Source organism: Triturus cristatus, chromosome 2_1, assembly GCF_964204655.1.
Source record: "Triturus cristatus chromosome 2_1, aTriCri1.1, whole genome shotgun sequence".
Taxonomy (NCBI): domain Eukaryota; kingdom Metazoa; phylum Chordata; class Amphibia; order Caudata; family Salamandridae; genus Triturus; species Triturus cristatus.
Genome location: NC_140581.1, coordinates 735,509,147 through 735,527,490, shown reverse-complemented (window position 1 = coordinate 735,527,490; position 18,344 = coordinate 735,509,147). Strand labels below are relative to the sequence as shown.

At 43.1% G+C, this 18,344-nt stretch overlaps 1 protein-coding gene across 2 annotated transcripts in view; it reads right to left on the bottom strand.

Moving 5' to 3' along the window:
- SNCAIP (synuclein alpha interacting protein) overlaps positions 1-18,344 on the bottom strand; it is a 364,836-nt gene that overhangs the window by 326,921 nt on the left and 19,571 nt on the right. For both annotated transcript variants that reach the window (XM_085632668.1, XM_085632669.1), the window contains exon 2: positions 4,307-4,361. The gene's annotated coding sequence lies outside the window, so the exon portion shown is untranslated. The remainder of the gene's footprint in view (positions 1-4,306; positions 4,362-18,344) is intronic.

Genomic DNA, 18,344 nt, shown 5'->3' with positions numbered 1-18,344 from the left:
AGGGGGAGGAAGAGAGAGAGAGAGAGAGAGAGAGAGAGGAGAGAGAGAGAGAGAGAGAAAGAGAGAGAGAGAGAGAGAGAGAGGGAGGAGAGAGAGAGAGAGAGAGAGAGAGAGAGAGAGAGAGAGAGAGAGAGAGAGAGAGAGAGAGAGAGAGAGAGAGAGAGAGAGAGAGAGAGAGAGAGAGAGAGAGAGAGAGAGAGGCCCCAGCAGTCGGGGACACAGACACAAGCTGCACACCTAGAGTGACGCATTCTGAGAGACAAACCATGGACACTAAGAGAGAGAGACACTGGGTGACAATGGTGATTCAGAGACCTTTGTGAGACACGAACAATGGAAGACACAGACAAGCAAAAACAAAACAGGCTCTCCCACTACGCTCCACTTTCTAGGGCTGCACGTTTAGGCATTAATTAGTCCCTATTCTTCTGTCGGTTGCAGTCTTGTGGCATCAAACCAATCGCCACGGGGCGTGTGGGGGAATCAAGCTTATGCCAGGGGTTTTACAAGTAATGATATGGAATCCTGCTTCTACGAAGTGCTCGTGTTCTAAATGAAAAAAAAATTCCAAAGATACGACATTCAATGGCACAAGTGGAAGCAGACATGTAATCCGGTAATACTCTTGGGAGTCAACAATTGAGAAAAAGGTGGGACAAGCAGGGACCATTATCAAATTAGAAGCAACGTTTCTTAAAGGAAACTGACAAAAGTCAAGCAAAAGCTGGAGGAAGATGGAGGCATGTCTCGAAGACAGCGTATGTGTTCTGCCTAGGCTCGACCCAAAAAGGTTTTAGGAGGAATGCTTGCATAAAGTCTAACCATTGGCAATCACTCGGAATAGCAATTCAACCCATCGTTGTTTTGCTCACCATTCCATCTCAGTTTAGAGCCAGTTATAAGCAAATCAGTTTTGACAGTGCTCCAAGGGAGCAGTCCAGTCTGAACGGTCAGGCCAGGTCCTACCTGAGCCGGAACACAAGCAACCCAAGACCGGTTTTACCCGCACTGGCGCTCTTCAGTAGGGTGTTGCTTGCCTCCAGTGCAACAGTGTTCACAGGACCCCTGTCTGGGCATACCTTTGGCCATTTAGGAGGTGATATCAAACACACAAAGGGTGATAGGAGGAATGCCTGCAATCATTGTAAGCACTGGTAACTGCTCAGGTTTTCATTTCAACCCATCGTTCTTTTGCCCACATTGCAATCTCAGTCCGGAGCCAGCCATAGGCAAATCATTCTAGACCAAGCTTCAACTACAGACTCACCTTCTGAAAACTAAAAAACATAAGGTGAGAGATGGATTAATACAATGGTGATCTATCTTTTCACCAACATTACATTGAACAAAGTATTTATTTAAGAGACTTACCACCACACTAATTGGGTGGATTTGGTCCAATAGAAAGGCAAGAATCGTGGTATATATCGTTACACTACCTTTCGAGAGGGATGGTATCGCCTTGCCAGTAATGGAAAGCTATTACTTTGTAGTTCAGTCCACTTTGCTGGTTCCAACTTGAATGCCATGCTCTGCACTTGCTTGTTGAGACGGATAAGAAAATGGTACAATCCTTACAGTTCTTCTATTAACCTCTCAAGACCCCACCCTACAGATACATACGGCCCATGGAGAGATTTTGTCCAGTAAGAACATGACAATCTGGGGGCCTTCTTAGTCAATGGTTTAGTCACCTCACACAATTACTTCCCCCGCCTAACAAAATCACAAAAAACAATTGCACAAGGTACCATCTCCGCTTTAATAGATTTCCTTAGTGAACCTCCGTACTTCACCCCCTTATTAAAACTGAAAGTCTCTACTAACATAAGGGGTGGGTGACCAAATTCTAACGGATGTATACAGAGTCCTCAGTGATCATAATCCATCCTTCCGCGATTGCCGAAAAGTGAACCTGGACCATAGCTTAGACTATTAAACTTGGTCCTTTTGCTGTAAACAAACTACACTGATTTCATGAATTACAGATACAAATTTAGACCACAAACACTCAACATGCTCTTGTTAGACAAAACTTATCTTAAAATAAATCTATCAAGTAATCAATGCTCATATCTCATGGCTGATTTCATTCTGTAGCTTGGGCATGTCCTGTTATGGGAGATATTTGGAGAACAGTCTTTGTAACAATAAGCAAAAGAAGATCCAAGTGCACTGAAATGTCTCCTTATAGCCCTCTTTGGATATGCCGCTAAGATTCACCCAGAGCACGAGAAAACGTACAGTCATGCTTCTACTCCTTGGCAAATCCAGCTATCACCTGGCTTCTAGGCGCCCCCACTGTAATAGCCAGGTTAAATGATGCAACACATTGAAATGTTCTCTCCGACACCTCATCCATACAATGGATTAAAAAAGACCTTAAGACACATGAGGAACCCTCGGGGTATACCTAGCTGCCCTCCTCCCACATGCCGAGGCGTCTTCGATCTGTTGAAGGGTTATCAATCTTAACCTTTAGAATCATTCAAATCTCACTGCTGCCATTCGCGTGGATCATTTATTTCTAGATGGCTCATTCACCACAAACAATACTTGACAACAAGAGGCCATTACTCATTTGTTTAACCTCCAACCTGCTACAGTACAATATATATATTGTTCAATACACAGCAATGTATGATTTTCAGTCGTTATCCACATCCACCTTCTTTTAATTATGATGTGATAGAGTCCTTATCCTTTTGTTCTATTGTTTACCAAAATCATAATAAAAAAATAATTTAAATAGAATACTGCTGAATCAGAAGCAGTTCGAGCTCACAGTAGGATCAGCGAGTTAACTGTACATTTCTTCAAAGTCATACATGCATTTGCTGAGATCAACCACTACAAACTGAGAACAGGATGAGAAATGTGAAGAGCACACAGGTAGCAGAATAACCAGCTACTTACAGACAACCCTGAAAACACAGAAGTTTTCATCAAATTTGACATAAACCGAACAAGTAAGTTTGTACCATCATCTGAGATGCTCCGCACGCAATTCCTTTCTGTTAACAATAAAAATATTTCATTTGCATAATTTGTAAAGGGAATACAAGGGAATTTTGAAAATTAAGAACTACGTCTTTGTGATAAGACTGACAGTGGCAGCATTTTACAAAGGTAGATACAAACGCTATTGATGCTTTTTCACAACAAGGCTGCAAGTGTTCTATGTGCAGCAGAATCTTCTGAGATTTATTTCCAAGTGGTCATCAGGCTCAGGAATATAAGAAATGTTTATCTTGAGAATGTCACAAGCAACCAGTATAACACAGCCTACAAATATTTCTATTAATTTATGTGTTTTTTGTTAAGCGCTGGCAAGTCTCCATGTGGCTTCTTCAGAACGCAATATGTTTTGTTCTTGTGGGGTGGAAATTTATGACAAGGCAGTTATGAGAGGAAAGCCCTACTTAGAGTTTAATTGCAGTGTATAAACTGAATAGGGTGGCTCACTGTCTCTTATATTGATGGGGCCAAGTCCCTAAGTGGAGTGGTGCACACAAGCAGAGCTTGGATGGCTGTGTGGCTGCTAGGGAAGGCCTCCCTGGGAGGGCTTTATATAGACTCTGCACGAGCGCAGCTAGAGTAGCGTAATGGGCTCGAGTAGCAATCCAGGGTGGCTGGCCAGAGTTTACCAGTAAATATAGCAATTATTCTGTATTTATGCAGCTGAGTATTGCGTATGGTGCATATGATTTTTAATGTGTTCCACCAGGAGACATGAGACTGCACTCAAGACCATTGTTCTGTGGCAATTCTCTCTTTGGCTGCTTGGTTCTAAATCCTTTGAAGGTCCCCTGGTTCTTTCTGGTAGGACCACAATTGGAGCTGAATGAAAACAGGATTACATGCATTTGGGTTTAAAGATTTGTTATGCATACAGGATTCTGTATGCAGGCATCCAGGAGGCTTACTTCTTTCTCTACCCTGTGGATGTGTTGTGCCCTACAAAGATTGGGGGGGGGGGGGGGGAGGGAGTAACTTGCCAAACATCCTAGGAATATTGGAGAACAAGGCTAAGGGGCTCTAACGATCAAGGATTAGTCAGATTACTAAACCTCTTTGTGAGATGTGATGTTTGAGATAGATTATCCAGTGTAAGAGTTAGACCTGAAAAATCTAGGATTTCTTTCACTATATCCACCACAAGGCAACATAAGTGTATGACACAAAATATAGGAACAAAAAGACATTTAGGTCTCACTTCAGCATAGAAGCAATAACAAACATTCAAAAACATGAAAGGGCATTATCCATTCTGTAAAAAAAAAAATTCGAGTTTTTTTAAGCTTACCTAGATTCTTTGGAAAGTAACATCACTTCTCTTCAGGAGACCCTTTCACGGAGAACTGTAAACAACAAAAGTGAAGCTGGGTGAGTAAACTGCTTCCCACATACAGCACCAAATAAAGAAGTAGCAACCGTAAACAGCAATGTACTTCAAACTCCTGTTAAAGTATATCTTAAGAGAAGCAAATCCAGACAAGTCAATTCAGATTTATTTTTACAGAAATGTAAAAGCACCGGGAAAAACACAATTATACAACACTGCACAACCAAGTTATGCAGAATTAAAGACTAAACCAGGCGAAAAGCAAAATAAAAATTAAGAAGTACATCATATAACAAAATGTAAATTGTGCTGCATAAAATGTGGCACTATGAACTTGAACTGTTTCCTGGCCATAAACATATTAAAAAATGCAAACAAGGGCGGCGTTAAAGTCACTTGCTCTTTCTAAATTACAACAAAAACTCATCAGGTTGGATGCAAGTTAAGGTGCAGAAGGAAGAGTGTTTGAAATTGATAGAGTCTAAAACTGAAAAACAGCAACTAGGCAATAGTGAACAATTAAATTGTACAATCACTAGCAATCCAGTTAAAGTGGAGCAGAGACTATGTTAAGGAATATATGACATTGATTTTTCTTCAAGAAAAGAGGGATAATCACCATAGCAAACAAGATGGATGATGCACACCACCTTAAGATAAAACTATTTCTCCTAGTCTACAAAATTAGCTGTGCCAAAAAAGTGGAATATTGGTGAGATGCCTCAACCCACAAAGTAGATAGGTGGTCACTGTCATGTGGCTCAGTTAGGGCCAGTAAGAAACACTGCCATTTTAAAATGTGCACATTTCCTAAATTGCCTTCCTTTTCACAGGATGATTGTTGACACACATTTCCTTGCGTGACAGAGCAGGGCTAGTTTCTCCGAAACCACTTTGCTTACAAAACATCTTCGAAAGAACACTTTTGCAACACCTTGAACATTTTGTACAAGGTCCCGACACACACTGTGCAAATGTTATTTGTTAGTCCGCGCATGAGACAACTTTTCTATCAGAGAGACAATAAACAAAGCCGGCTCAGCTGAGGCATCAACACGGAAGCATGGATGCCAATTGTTATAGAAACACACGCACTTCTGTGCTCTGGCAGGGAGCACTCAACTGTCACTTGTGAAGTTGTCGCTGTGTTGGCCTTTCAGCTCGGCTGGTTCCTTATTATTCACTATGCTCAGTAGTTATATGCCAGCATACATACATTGTTTAGCACAATGGTGGAATTGTTCACTCTCTTCACCATCCTCATACTTCTAATCACTTTTATCTGCTTTTGTCTATTGGTCATTGTAGCACATATATTTTATATAAGAATCAAGATGGGTCAATAAATATTGAAAACGTCCCGTAGTGTCTTTCTTGTGAATATCTCTTTGAGACCGCACAAATGACGGAGTGAAAAAAGTGCTACATCTGTTACCACACTTCCCGAGAGGGATCAGGGTTGTCATGTTCTGAGATTACCCAAACCACTTGCCATCTGTCTAGGTTAGGGGGGCTCATGGGGGCACTGTGAGATAGCTGGCCTTTAGGACAACATATTCTGAGGAGTTGCACAAAATCAGTCTGGCATTAATCCAAACGTTTATGTTGCCCAACACACGCGCATTTCCTACTGGACAAGTGAAAACCATACAACATGGTGCCGCCAATATTCTAGATTGGGTTCTTATTTACTGGGTTACCTTAGTAGTTCTCTCGTGCATAGTTGGAGACCACTACTTGCCTCCCAACCGGACACATCCATGGTGGTAGGGACAATCCTCCTCAGCTCTGTAGTTAACGTCTATGAATTGGATGTATGTTGCTCAAGCTTGAACATTCAAAGGATCTACTCCCATTGTGTTACCCTCAATGACATTTCTACAGAATGTCTAAAGACGAAGGGGCCCAAGCACTTAAAATTACTGCAGACATGCGTTTACGCAAAAACTATTACAACATGGTCTCACTCTTCGGGGTGTAGAGGTTACCTTCGTGGTTGAGGCACATGAAGCTTATAGGAAATAGGTGTTCTATTCATGGGTTACATTACCTGCAGCAAATAACGTAACAAGACTTTTCACAAATACAAACAAGATTAAGTTCTTGACAACTACACACCATACGAAGAACTAGAAATACCTTTAACATACCAAGAACACAGAAATTGGTTTGAGGGTGCCCTTCCACACACTTTAGACTAGGTCCCCTTAAGCAATGAGGGAGCAACATGGTTAGTCTTAGCTAGATACACACGGTATCCTGATGTTGATAATTAGCAATGGACTTGCAGACACTATAAAAACACTTAGTGAGATTGTACAGATGTTTGACACAGTTTGTTATGCACACATTAACACTTAACCCGGACTGCTCAAGCTGCACAACAATAATTCGGTGTACCGGGCATCAGCCAACAAACACTGAATGCAGTCATGGGTAAGGTTCCCATCAGACGGGAGGAGATTCCTTTCTGGATTGCACAAAAGATGAGCAAGCTTGAAGCAGTGTTTTCCCATACGGGAACACAAGAAAAACACGGAATATTAACAATTTGCTTGGTGATGGGGATGGCTCATCCACTAGAAGACTGCACCCACATGGGGTACAGTTTTTGCTGCAGTATATACCAGGACACGGAACCCCTTCATCGGCTGTTTTGCCGGAAGTGCTTAAACAGATCCAGAAAAAGTACAGGGCAGCACCTAACTTGGACTTGGGGATGAAGCGGATGGGCAATTTTGCTGCAGTATCCCCCCCATTATGCTAAGTAACACAAGGGAAGCAGTAGTGATGGCTATAGACCAGCATTTAAGGGATTTGCCTCCAGTACAGCAGGAACTACCTAAAATTATCAAAGAAACCTATGCTCTGCAACCTTTTCAGGTCTTCCCAAATCAAGAACGGTCCCACTCAAAGCAGCTAGACTGGTAACCAGCACTAGACGCTCTGACTACATTATCACTTCACTCAAGACTCTCAACTGGCTCCCGCTCAAGGCCAGAACTCAACTGAAAATTGCTTGCCTCACGCATAAAGCCTTACATCGTAACAAACCGGGGCACCTGGCAGAAAAGATTTGAATCTCAGGAGGTAACCGCTCACTCAGAAGCACAAACAACAACCTACACACGCTCCTTTTCCGGATTGGCTCCAAGGATTTGGAACTCTGTGCCACCCAAGGTTCGGTCTAACCCATCGACCCACATCTTCAAAAAAGAGATGAAGAAGATCCTAAAGAACAGATTCCCCTGATGATGAGCCCATTCTCTGGGCTCATTAGCCGCTACAACCACTGTAATACCAATACAGGGCTGATGCACATCAATTCCCAGTGGAACTCACACAAACATTATCCCCGGGTTCCTGAAACGGAAACAATGCAAAGCAGATTCATGGAATTCTACTCGGAGAGCCTACTCCAATGACACATAAGGAATGGAGATGGTCTATTAATAACTCTGTTACTACATACCATATCTTACTGAAGTTCTTAAAATTTGAAATTTGTTTTATTAGATGTTCTTTTTATGTACCAGATCTTTGTTTATATTAATCTATCGTATGTACAGCGCTCTGATACACTTGAGTCATGCTTGCGCTTTATAAAACACCATAAATAAACAAATAAATGAATGTGCTGCGCTGGGTAGAGATAATTTGGGAGCTAGACCTGGTAAACCACAATTAAAGTGTAATTCTGAGAAGGATAACTCTTAGCAAGCACCTGAGTCTTCTACAAAGAAGTGGAAAAATAAGAAAAACAAGGATAAAACTAAAATCACAGGGTGGGTCTCTTCAACAGGAAGCCACTGAAAAGGGCTATAACTGGCGTAACCATGATAACATTAGACCGCCTGACAGGAATCAGGATACTGTTACACGTTCGTCTCCTTCCTTTCAGGAGTCATCCGAAAAACATTCAGAGAGAGGTGGACGGTCAGAGAGCAGATCAGAGGAGCACGTGAAACCAAAGAAGGACTCACAACACTCATCTGACTACATCATTAAACAGATAGACAAACCTAAACCTTCAAAACCTCAATTCAAAAAGAAATAGGCAGCTGAACTTAAGGTCAGGCATGCAGCGGAAATGGAGAACACATGAGCAGGGAAAGTGTGGTGACCAGGCTAGACAGTGTGGCAGAAGTCACAATAGCTTACCAGAACCTGAATGATTGTCTGGTGGGAGTAGCACTGAGTGAGTAGATCACGGTGGAAACAACAGACACTAGGGTAAGCGTCCTACATCGTTTATACGAAACACAACTTCTATTGGAGGGGGATGTACCTAGAAACATTAGTGTTCTCTTTTTGGAGGACTTTACATATGGTTACGATATTCTTTTGACTGAGAAGGATTGGACGCATGAGTACGTAATGGATTGCCCAAACAGAGAAACAGTAATTTTACCTGCCTTTTACAACCTCATCCCAGAACCAGTTAAACATTCATATGCCAAGGAGCGAGCATTAGCACTAGCTCCTGTGTTATACCCCAGTCACAAATAGCACCTGGAAGTAGGTATTAGACCGCATTTTCAACACTAGGTTCACAAAACAGTTCTGTTTACCACAAGGGTATAAGAACAGCCCTGAGCTGTGTTCAGCTGGCTAACAGAACTGCTACAACATTTTGATGACCAGGCATTGTCCTATGTCGATAACATATATTTGATGGATCTGGAGATTTCAGAGCACTTGACAAGGGTGGATCACATTATTCTTGGATTTGCTCACATGGGATATAAATCTAACTTTAAAAAAAAAAAAAAAAAAAATCAAAAATTGTCCGCCTCAATTTCCTGTTTCTGGGATATGAGCTGTCAAGTTAAGGAAAAAGCCTTGCAACACATTTCCTAGTGAAGTATGCGCTCTTACAACCTCCAACTATGTTGAAGACATTACAATCCATATTGGGATTTCTAAATTTTGGCAGAACACATTCCAGATTACGCAGAACGGGTTATACCATTCTACGACTTAATTCGTCCAGATTTCCCAAGCACACACTGAACCACTGAACACACAGATACTACGTTCAGTACAAGCGGACATGGTAGCTTTAAACATTTACACACACGTCTAAAACACAACCAACTTGGTGATCCGTGTAAACGCGGGGTCATCAGGGCACATCTACGTGTTATTCAATGAAGGTGACACTGTACCACCTCCATATAAAATCGTATTTATACACCAATATTGAAATGCGTTTTGCACCTACAGAAAAAATACTGATGGCCGTACAGACTGGTGTGGTGAAAGTGAGAGCACGAACTCATGAAAACTCATCACTGTTGTGATGTCTGTACCAACCCTAGAGGCCGTTACCAGAGCAAGTGTTTCAAAAGTGAAAGCATTATATCCACGTTGGATACAATGGGCTAACTCACTGACCGCAACAGATGTAGATTACAGATTTGACCCTGCACTACAGACACAAGCTTTTCTGTAATACGAACAAGAACACCCTCTGCCTAATGAAATAATGCCTCAGCACCAAATAGTGATTCGCTAAACCAGACGGTCAGTGAGAAAGACAAACCGCTAAAACGGTTTCCAAGATTCAAATTTCTAATCAAACAGGACGGCATGACCAATTGCACCAAGAAGATCTAAAGGACCAGAGTGGCGACTCTACCAGCAACTGGTGACTATCTGACAGTCATAAAGGCATACGGGGTTCTCCATACTCAGAAAGGGGAAACAAAAATCAAAATGTAAGTCGTCTCCCTAGAGGTTTCTGTGCACTGTGTGGCTCCGGACTACTAACAGCCTACCACATTTCCAAGAACTTTTGCAGGAAGAGGCAGGAAAGAGACAAGGCAAAAGTTAAGAGGTAGCTGATATAGCATGGTTTTCTTCAAGAAGGATACAACTATTGCTCTTTTTTCAGAATTGATACCAGAATATTAACATGATAATCACAGAAGAACGTCTTGTAGCCACCACCAATTTTAGGAGTAGCATCTTCAACAAACAAAATGATCAAGGGGACACACTGAGTTTAATTTCCTTACCAAAGCAGCGTTAAGGCTGCTTCTGCTAGAACAAAGTGAGGACACTTTTTAAATAGTATGACATTCAACACTCACATGTATGTATGCATGTGACAGACATTTCTTAAACGTCAACATGTGATAGGCGAAGTAGCTGGTTTGTGGAATGTTAACGCATTGTGATGTAGAGTTCTGTAAAGAAGTATGACGCCAACTCTTCCCTACACTGGAGCAGGGACGTTTTTTCAAATCCTGGATGCATAGATGGAAAAGGCCTGCTTTTTTCTGAGTTTTTCTTTTTACACATCCTATTATGCAGACTGATGGTCACCTGCTTACGGGTGTGCCAAAAACTATCAGAGATAGTGAGCTTGTCTGCAAGATAATTAAGAGGTGTTATTAGTGATGGCTTTGTAAATAATGCAGATGGTTTTGAAGGTGGTGTGGGTCGGCAAGAGGAGCCAACCAAGGTCTATCATATTTATCCTGCATTTACACTGAGGGACATAGAGAGGCACAAACTTTTCCAATCAAAAATATGGAACTTGCTCAATTTGAATGATGTGCCATGTTCTGTAACCTAGTGTCACTGCGAGTAAGCTGGCTGCGGTTGGAGGCGTTAGCGTTTTTCAGGTTACAATTATACCAGCTACTCCACATTACTGGTGTAGTCATCATTTCCAAAACATCAGACATAAAATAGCTAAGCAAAAGTGGCCTATTCTAATTTAATAGTCACTTCTTGAAGCAAGTACTGATTTGGAAATACAGTGAACATGAAGTAGCATTAAAGGTAAAACTTAAATATTTTCACAACAATTAATCATTCATTCCACACAGACTGGGTTACAGTTTAATGTGTCAGATTTCCATTTACCAATGTAGCATTTTTTAAATTCAATAATTAGGACATCTAGCAAAATTCTAATTTCTTTAAATGGCAAAAATAAAGCAATTAGATGCTGAAAAGAGACCAGATAACGGTTATAAAATATCAGGGTCTGCCTACGAATCTGTGTGCTGAATTTTAACTAGCTGGCAATAAGTTAGCTATGAGCTAGTAATAAATATTTTTGTTGATTGTGCATACTTTGCAGTAGACGGTGAATTGTGTGTGGCAAATCCATAACTATGCGGCAACAACGTAGCTGCGGATCGCTTACGTTCAGGGGCTTAGTTTACAGAAAACTGAACATACAACAGGCACCCGTTTAGATTTGATGCATGAAACCAGACCTGAATGACTACCTTGGGGAGAACCACTGAATAATGAAATAATAACTGAACATTGTACAAAAAAAGGATGTAGAAGATGGCGCAGTAGTTAAGTTGGTACAACATGCTACAGATTTATTTTCAATAAGAAACCCCTAGCACAAAAATAAAGCGGACATTACTATTTTACAGAGGAATGTTTGTGCATAAAGCTGAGAAGGTATAGACAGGTAGTAAGTAGGACCCATGCACACAAGCTTTGGTTGGTCAAGAAATGGAATTGGGAATGCAAACTTGCCTAGCTTCAGTGAAGGTAAGTTTCAATTCTATTAAGGACACAAAGGCGAGGATTATACTTTCCCAGGGATGTGGAATTCCTATAGCCCGACGCCCGGGACATATTGTTTGGGGTCAAGGGCAACAAGTTTTAATGTCTATTTTGTCTTTGGGACAAGTAGGCCCAACCCCCTACAGCACAAACACTTTAGCTGCCAGTTTACAGTACCACATTATGGATCAAGGAAGGGCATTGTCTACAGTTAAGGTAATATGTGTGTCCATGTGTTAACACTGTTCAAACTTGTATTTATGGTTCATTAATGCAAAGCCTTTATTATTAGGGTGAGAACTAAAAGTAAATGTTGTCAGCTCTGCGTGCACTACTGACGGTGGTTCCAGTATAAACGTGTACACACGTTTTTAAAGTTTAGTAATATGAGGCTATGTATAATGCTCCCAGAATGCTCTCTGATTTTATGCAAATATTTGCAGAAGCTTGAAAGCAACAGTGATGATTCTTGCTTTCAAAATAAAACGTTCATAAAAAAAGGCAAGTAGGAAAAATATATTTTACTAAACTACTGTAAGATTTTAGGTACCATATATTTGCAGCATCATTTAGTAACATGTTGATGTATGCTTATATTCCCCAAAAATATTTATAATGGAAAATCAGTGTAACCAGTTAAAATACGATTGTGGGAAACAAAAATAAACAAGCATTGGCAAAGCCAGAAGGTCTGAAATTGGTGGTCAGGCTTTAGGTTTTGTCAATCCGTGACTTTTTTAGGCATGGTTTTTGTAAAACCTTATCTGTGTGGGAGCTGCAGGGCCCTCGCCATTCTAACAAGCATTGGCAAAAGCAAAAAACTGTTTTTGGTCTCAAAAAGCACACATTGCCACAGCAGTTCCAGGCACTGAACAAAACTACTTTGTGTGCCAATATGCTCCTTGTAATAGAGCAGAATACTGTCTCTCACAGTGAAGCCAGCTGATAGACCGAGAGAAGGAGAGAGAGAGAGAGACATAATTTTACAAAACACAAAAGGTCATAGTTAATCCCAGGCCTAATTAGAGGCCCAATTATTAAAGAAAGTCTCAAAAGTGCATCCATGGTGTATATCCTTGCATTAAGTGCATATATACAGTCTCCGTGAATTCACAAGAATTTACAGAAATAGGCCAAGAAATAGTACTCCTAGAAAATATTGGTGAACTGCATTTTAGCATGAGCAAATGTGCATGTGTCGATTTGCTCATGTGAAAATCTGAATGTTTCAAGTTCACTTTTCCTCCAACCACTTTTTTCCCCAACCCTGAAGAAGTTTTACGTCTGCCACTGCCAGGAGTAAATTTCCAACCTTTTTCAGTATGGGAAAGGATTAGAAAAGAGTTGGTGAAAATCCTTAAAACATGCAAGTTAATAGGTTTGCACAGACTCAAGAGGGCATTCCAACCCTTGAACTGTTGCTTACCACTACCTTCAGCCCCAGTATGTAGACCTGCAGAAACATAGCAACATAAGGGAATTGCTAGTATTCAAACCCTACTATGGTACAAGCCCAGGCATAATTAGAGAGGTTTTATCAGAACTCTTGCATAATGAGATTGCTGCCGTAATTTTTCGCCACATTACAAGGCACAAAAGGGACAAGTGGATTTTGTTACAGGACAAGTAGATTTATGAAGCAACCTGCCCCATGGACAAGTAGATATTTTATTAAATTCCACACCCCTGCTTTCCTTATTCGTGTTAATAACAATAGCAGACAGCCATTAAAACAACAAAAAACTACTTTCTCTATGAACACCAGGAAAACAACAAAGCTCATAAGTCCTGCCTCAGTCTCCATGACCAGGTCCCAATATAGTCCTCTATTACTGCTCCTCCGCCCACTCCCTTTCTTCGCACAAATCAAATTGTTCCGTTCATCTCACTCATCTTGTTTTACTCCATCAGTCCCTGCAAAGATGTCAGTGTCCAGCACACTACCAGTTGAGAATACTTCATTAACGCCTACAGAAAAAACACCTCTTTACAATAGCAATACTAACATCACAATTGCTGAAACAACCTGTCAGGAACAAATAATCACCACAATGATGAACTATAGGACAAAATTAAAGTACTTAATCCATAATTGGTAGGGATACGTATCATTGAGCACCGAGAGGGATAATCCTCGCCTCCGTGTCCTTAATAGAATTGAAACTTACTTAACTTAAGCTAGGCAATTTTCATTCTATGTCAGGACCGGGGGAGAGGACTACGCTAGTTCAAAGCTTACTCACCTCCAACTGGGCAATATCCACCACCGGCTTAAAATAGAATGTCTTGAAAGTCGAGTCTGAAGACCTCTGCAGCACGCATGAGATCCTCAAGACATGCTACCAAACAAAAAGCTTTGGAAGCTACTGCTTCCCTAGTCGAATGTGCCCCAAATTGTTTGGTATCTATGCTAGCTTCTTACATCAACACATATGGACTCAGCAGGCTATGGGTGGGGAAGAAACTGCCTTATAAGGCTTTCTCAGAGCAATGAGGAGTTGTCTCTCCACAGGAGGTCGCACCTTGTCAGTCACCAGCTCATATGCCTTGAGACATTGCAGCACAGAGAGTTTAGGAGACTCTGCAAAAGCTGGATAATAAATTGTGCGAGTACTAGATTGAGTATGCCAGCTGACTGTGAAAAACATCCTGTCTGGGGAAAAAAACTGGGATTGTTATGTGCAAAGCCTGAACATCTGAAACTCTTCTTCAAGAGAGTAGGCAAAGTAACATGGCCTACTTGGCTTGAGAGCTCTTTCCAAGACAAAAACCGATGCAGTTGACATGACCAGAAAAGATTGAGGACTAGATTCACTTCCCAAAGGGCTGCATAACGTGGCTCTGGGTGGAGGAATAGCCGAATTCTCCGAAGTAGTCTGCAAAGGGTCTACAAAAGGGGTGTTCACCAACCGGGACCCCATCTACAAGGGCATGTCCTGCTGAGATTGCAGAGCGGAAGGTGTTAATTGTTCGATACGTCAGACCTTCCTCTGCGAGACTTGAGGAAATTGAGAACTTAGACTACATCAGAGCCCAGAGGATCCATGTACTGTCGCAAATACCAACGCATCGTGTCCAGGATTAACGGTAACGCTTAGTAGTGCTGTCAGCCTAGGCTTTGGAGAGAAGGAACTCAGCATGGCGTGAAAGGCCTGGGTCGTCCAGTGTGGCCTGTAATCCGCCATGCCACCAGTGTCAGTGAGCCCTCTTCCACCCAATCGGTGGGGCACTAAGTCCAGACCCATCAGAATGTGAGGAAACTGGGGAAAGTCGGATTGGAACATCCCAGGAAAGTTCCAGAGGAGCTGAAAACCACACTTGAGACTTCCATATGGGGGCTATCATGACCACTTCTGCCTGCTGTTGGCAGACTCGAGCTGACGCCCAAGTGATCAAGAAGAGAGGAAACGCATAACCCTTCTCCAGATGCCAATCCTTGAGGAACGTGTCCGTTGTCTCCGCCTGAGGATCCAGTCTCAAACTGAAGAACCACGGTAACTGGTGATCAAGGCAGGATGCAAGCAGATCAATCGAAAACGGGCCCCATTTGTCAGCCAATGTGTAAAAGATCTGACGATCTAGCTTCCAAATGCTGGAATCTTTGAGGCACCAAGTGTGCCAGTCTGCTACCTGGTTTGCCTGGCCCGGCAGGTACTCCCCTGTGAGAGAAACTTGATTCTTTAGACAGGAATTTCAGAATTCTTTTACCATCTCTGAAAGGACGCTAGGCATGGTGTCTCCCAGGTGATTGATATAAACACACCACTGACACGTTGTCCATCTTTAGAAGGACTGATGACTGAACTCTGTCCTTGGTCTAACGCCGCACCGCAAACGACCCTGCTAGGAGCTCCTAACAATTTATATATAAACTTTGTTTGCGTGAAGACCAACTGCCTCATGTGGAGAATTCCCCACACCTTGCTCCACAGCCAGATAGACTGGCGTCTGATTCGATTACCAAATCGGGGGATGAACTAAAGATTGCTCTCCTGTTCCACGCTTCCATGTGCGCGAGTCACCATTTCTTCTCCTCCCTGGCTTTGCCAGACTGCGGGACTGATTGAGCATATGTATGGCCTTTCCTCAGGTGGTGAGCCTTGAGGTTTTGTAGAGACCGATAGTGCAGGGCCCCGGAAAGATAGCCTGGATTGGCGAGGAGAGGTGTCCCGCCAAGCATTTAATCTGCCTTAGGGATGTGACAGACTAGGCCAACGTCAGACGGAGCTCGTGCCGGATCTTTGCAATCTTCCGAGAGGGAAGGCTCAGGGACACCAATGTTGAATCGATGACAAAACCTAAGAAGGTCGCCCTCTGGGACGGGAACAAAGGGATTTCTTTTCGTTGATCACAAAACCGAGGCCCTGCAAGAGATTGATCGCCATATGGAGATGTGACACCAGTTTCTTGGGACACTGGGCCAGAAGAATAACGTCATCCAGATAGACAATGGGCCGGATTCCCTGGGCTCTGAGGAATTCTATTTGAGGACCTTCGTAAAGAACCCGCGGGCTGATGACAGCCCAAAAGGATGAGTTTCAAATTCGAAAGTCTGGGAATGCCAAAGGAACTGCACAAAACAGCAGCGAGGGGAATACACTGGGACAGTTAGGTACACATCCTTCAGGTCCAAGCGTACCATCCAATCAGAGAGAAGCAAGACATCCCCAAGGAGGTGGATACCCTCCATTTTGAAGTGGCAGTATCCCAGCCACTCGTTTAAGTCTCGGAGGTTGATTACTGGCCTGCGACCCCGTCTAACTTGTTAACAAGAAAAAGGTTACGGAGGAAACTGTTGGGGAATCCCCCTGAACGACAGATTGCACAATTGTGGAGGACAGCCTGGACCTCGTCTTCTATGAGAGCCACGTCACGGGAGGAGAAACAAATGGGGAAAGGACCAGAGGCTTGATGAGGGGAACCGTAAAACTCTATGTGGAACCCCTGCACTGTTTGCAAGATTCAAATGTCCGAAGTAATGGCCACCCATGCTGGAAGGAAAACTGCCAAACGCAACCCTACCCTTATAAGAGTGGACGGAAAAACCCTTAACCATTCCGGCATTGCTGTTTGCTCCTTCGTATTCTCCATGGCAGCAGAATTGTTGCCCATTGGTGAGGTGGACGTTGGTTAAGCGCGGATTGGTCCGATACTGGTCGCGCCCCTACATTAGGGGGTGAATGTAGGAGAAACGTCCAGACAAGTTGCCCCTGCCTCAGCTGGTTACAGAGAAAACACATGGAGTGAGCACTTGCTTGACACTGGACTGCACCTTGTCAAGAGATGTGAATCTTACCACAGATTTACCCAACCAACTCTTTAAAAAAAAAAAGGGATTCCCAAATAACCCCCCTTGTGGGACAGCTTCCGCCTCCAAGGAGGCGAGAACCCTTCCAGCTTGTGATCCTACTTAGTTGTAAGGGAGCAATGCCGCTCACTTCGCACAATTCACATTGCTGAGGAACACGAATGACCACTGGGCCCAGTTACAAAGGACATCAGGCGCGATCAGGAAACTTGAGGCCCGGGCCTCCTCGGCCATATCCAAGATCTTAGTCATAGGGCTGATGGCATCTAGCAGCTTGCCCTGGTATGAACGCCAGGACCTTAAAACTGCCCTTCTTTGAGTCCCTGGTGAATTTTGCAAGGAAGGTCCCCATCCTCGGGTCTTTGTCTGGAGTAAGGGCTACCTTCCCCTCCAGAGAGGGACGAGGGCATTAAGCCCAAAGGCGATCACAGACCTCATTTTCTAAACGTTTGCGGAGCCACTGAGCTACATAGTTGGTCACCTTCTCTACTGGCACCTATTCAGCGAACCTGTGATGAACAATCTCATTAGGATCTAGCATATCCAAAACACTTTGGGATGCAGGTGTAGGATCAGAGGCCAGAGCCTAGATGGGCCTACCTAGTCATTCGTGTTGGGAATATCACCATCTGGGTCGGTACAGAGGCAGGGAGAATCCAGGCCGGGATCTGCCGACCCAGAGGGATCGTCCTGAGTTGAGGTGTGAGCTAAAAAAGTAAATCTGAGGCACTCAAAAGTGTCCTTATTAACCCTGACCTTGTGTTTTTTCTTATGTGGAAGGAGGGGGGGAAGGGGGGTGGAACCCGCCTGGAAGGTTTCTTGTGGGGTTTTAGCCGGGACCACTGCATTACACTGGGAAATCCTTGCGCACTCCCTCATTATCGGAGGAGAGAGGCGTTGTTCCATAGTACCCACTAGGTAATTCGCTGCCCTAAAACTTGAGGAATCTACAGCCTCGTAAAAGTCCCCACTGACAGAAGTGCAGAGAGTCGCCCTCCTCCTCATAAGTGGCTTGAGGGGACTGCATGTTAATAATAATTGCTAGGCACCTAGAAAGGGAGGCTCAAGGCTTGAATGAAACACACGCAAGCGTGCATTGAGTTTATGATTGGAGGGAGCCCAGGCTATGTGGATGGCCAAAGGCACACT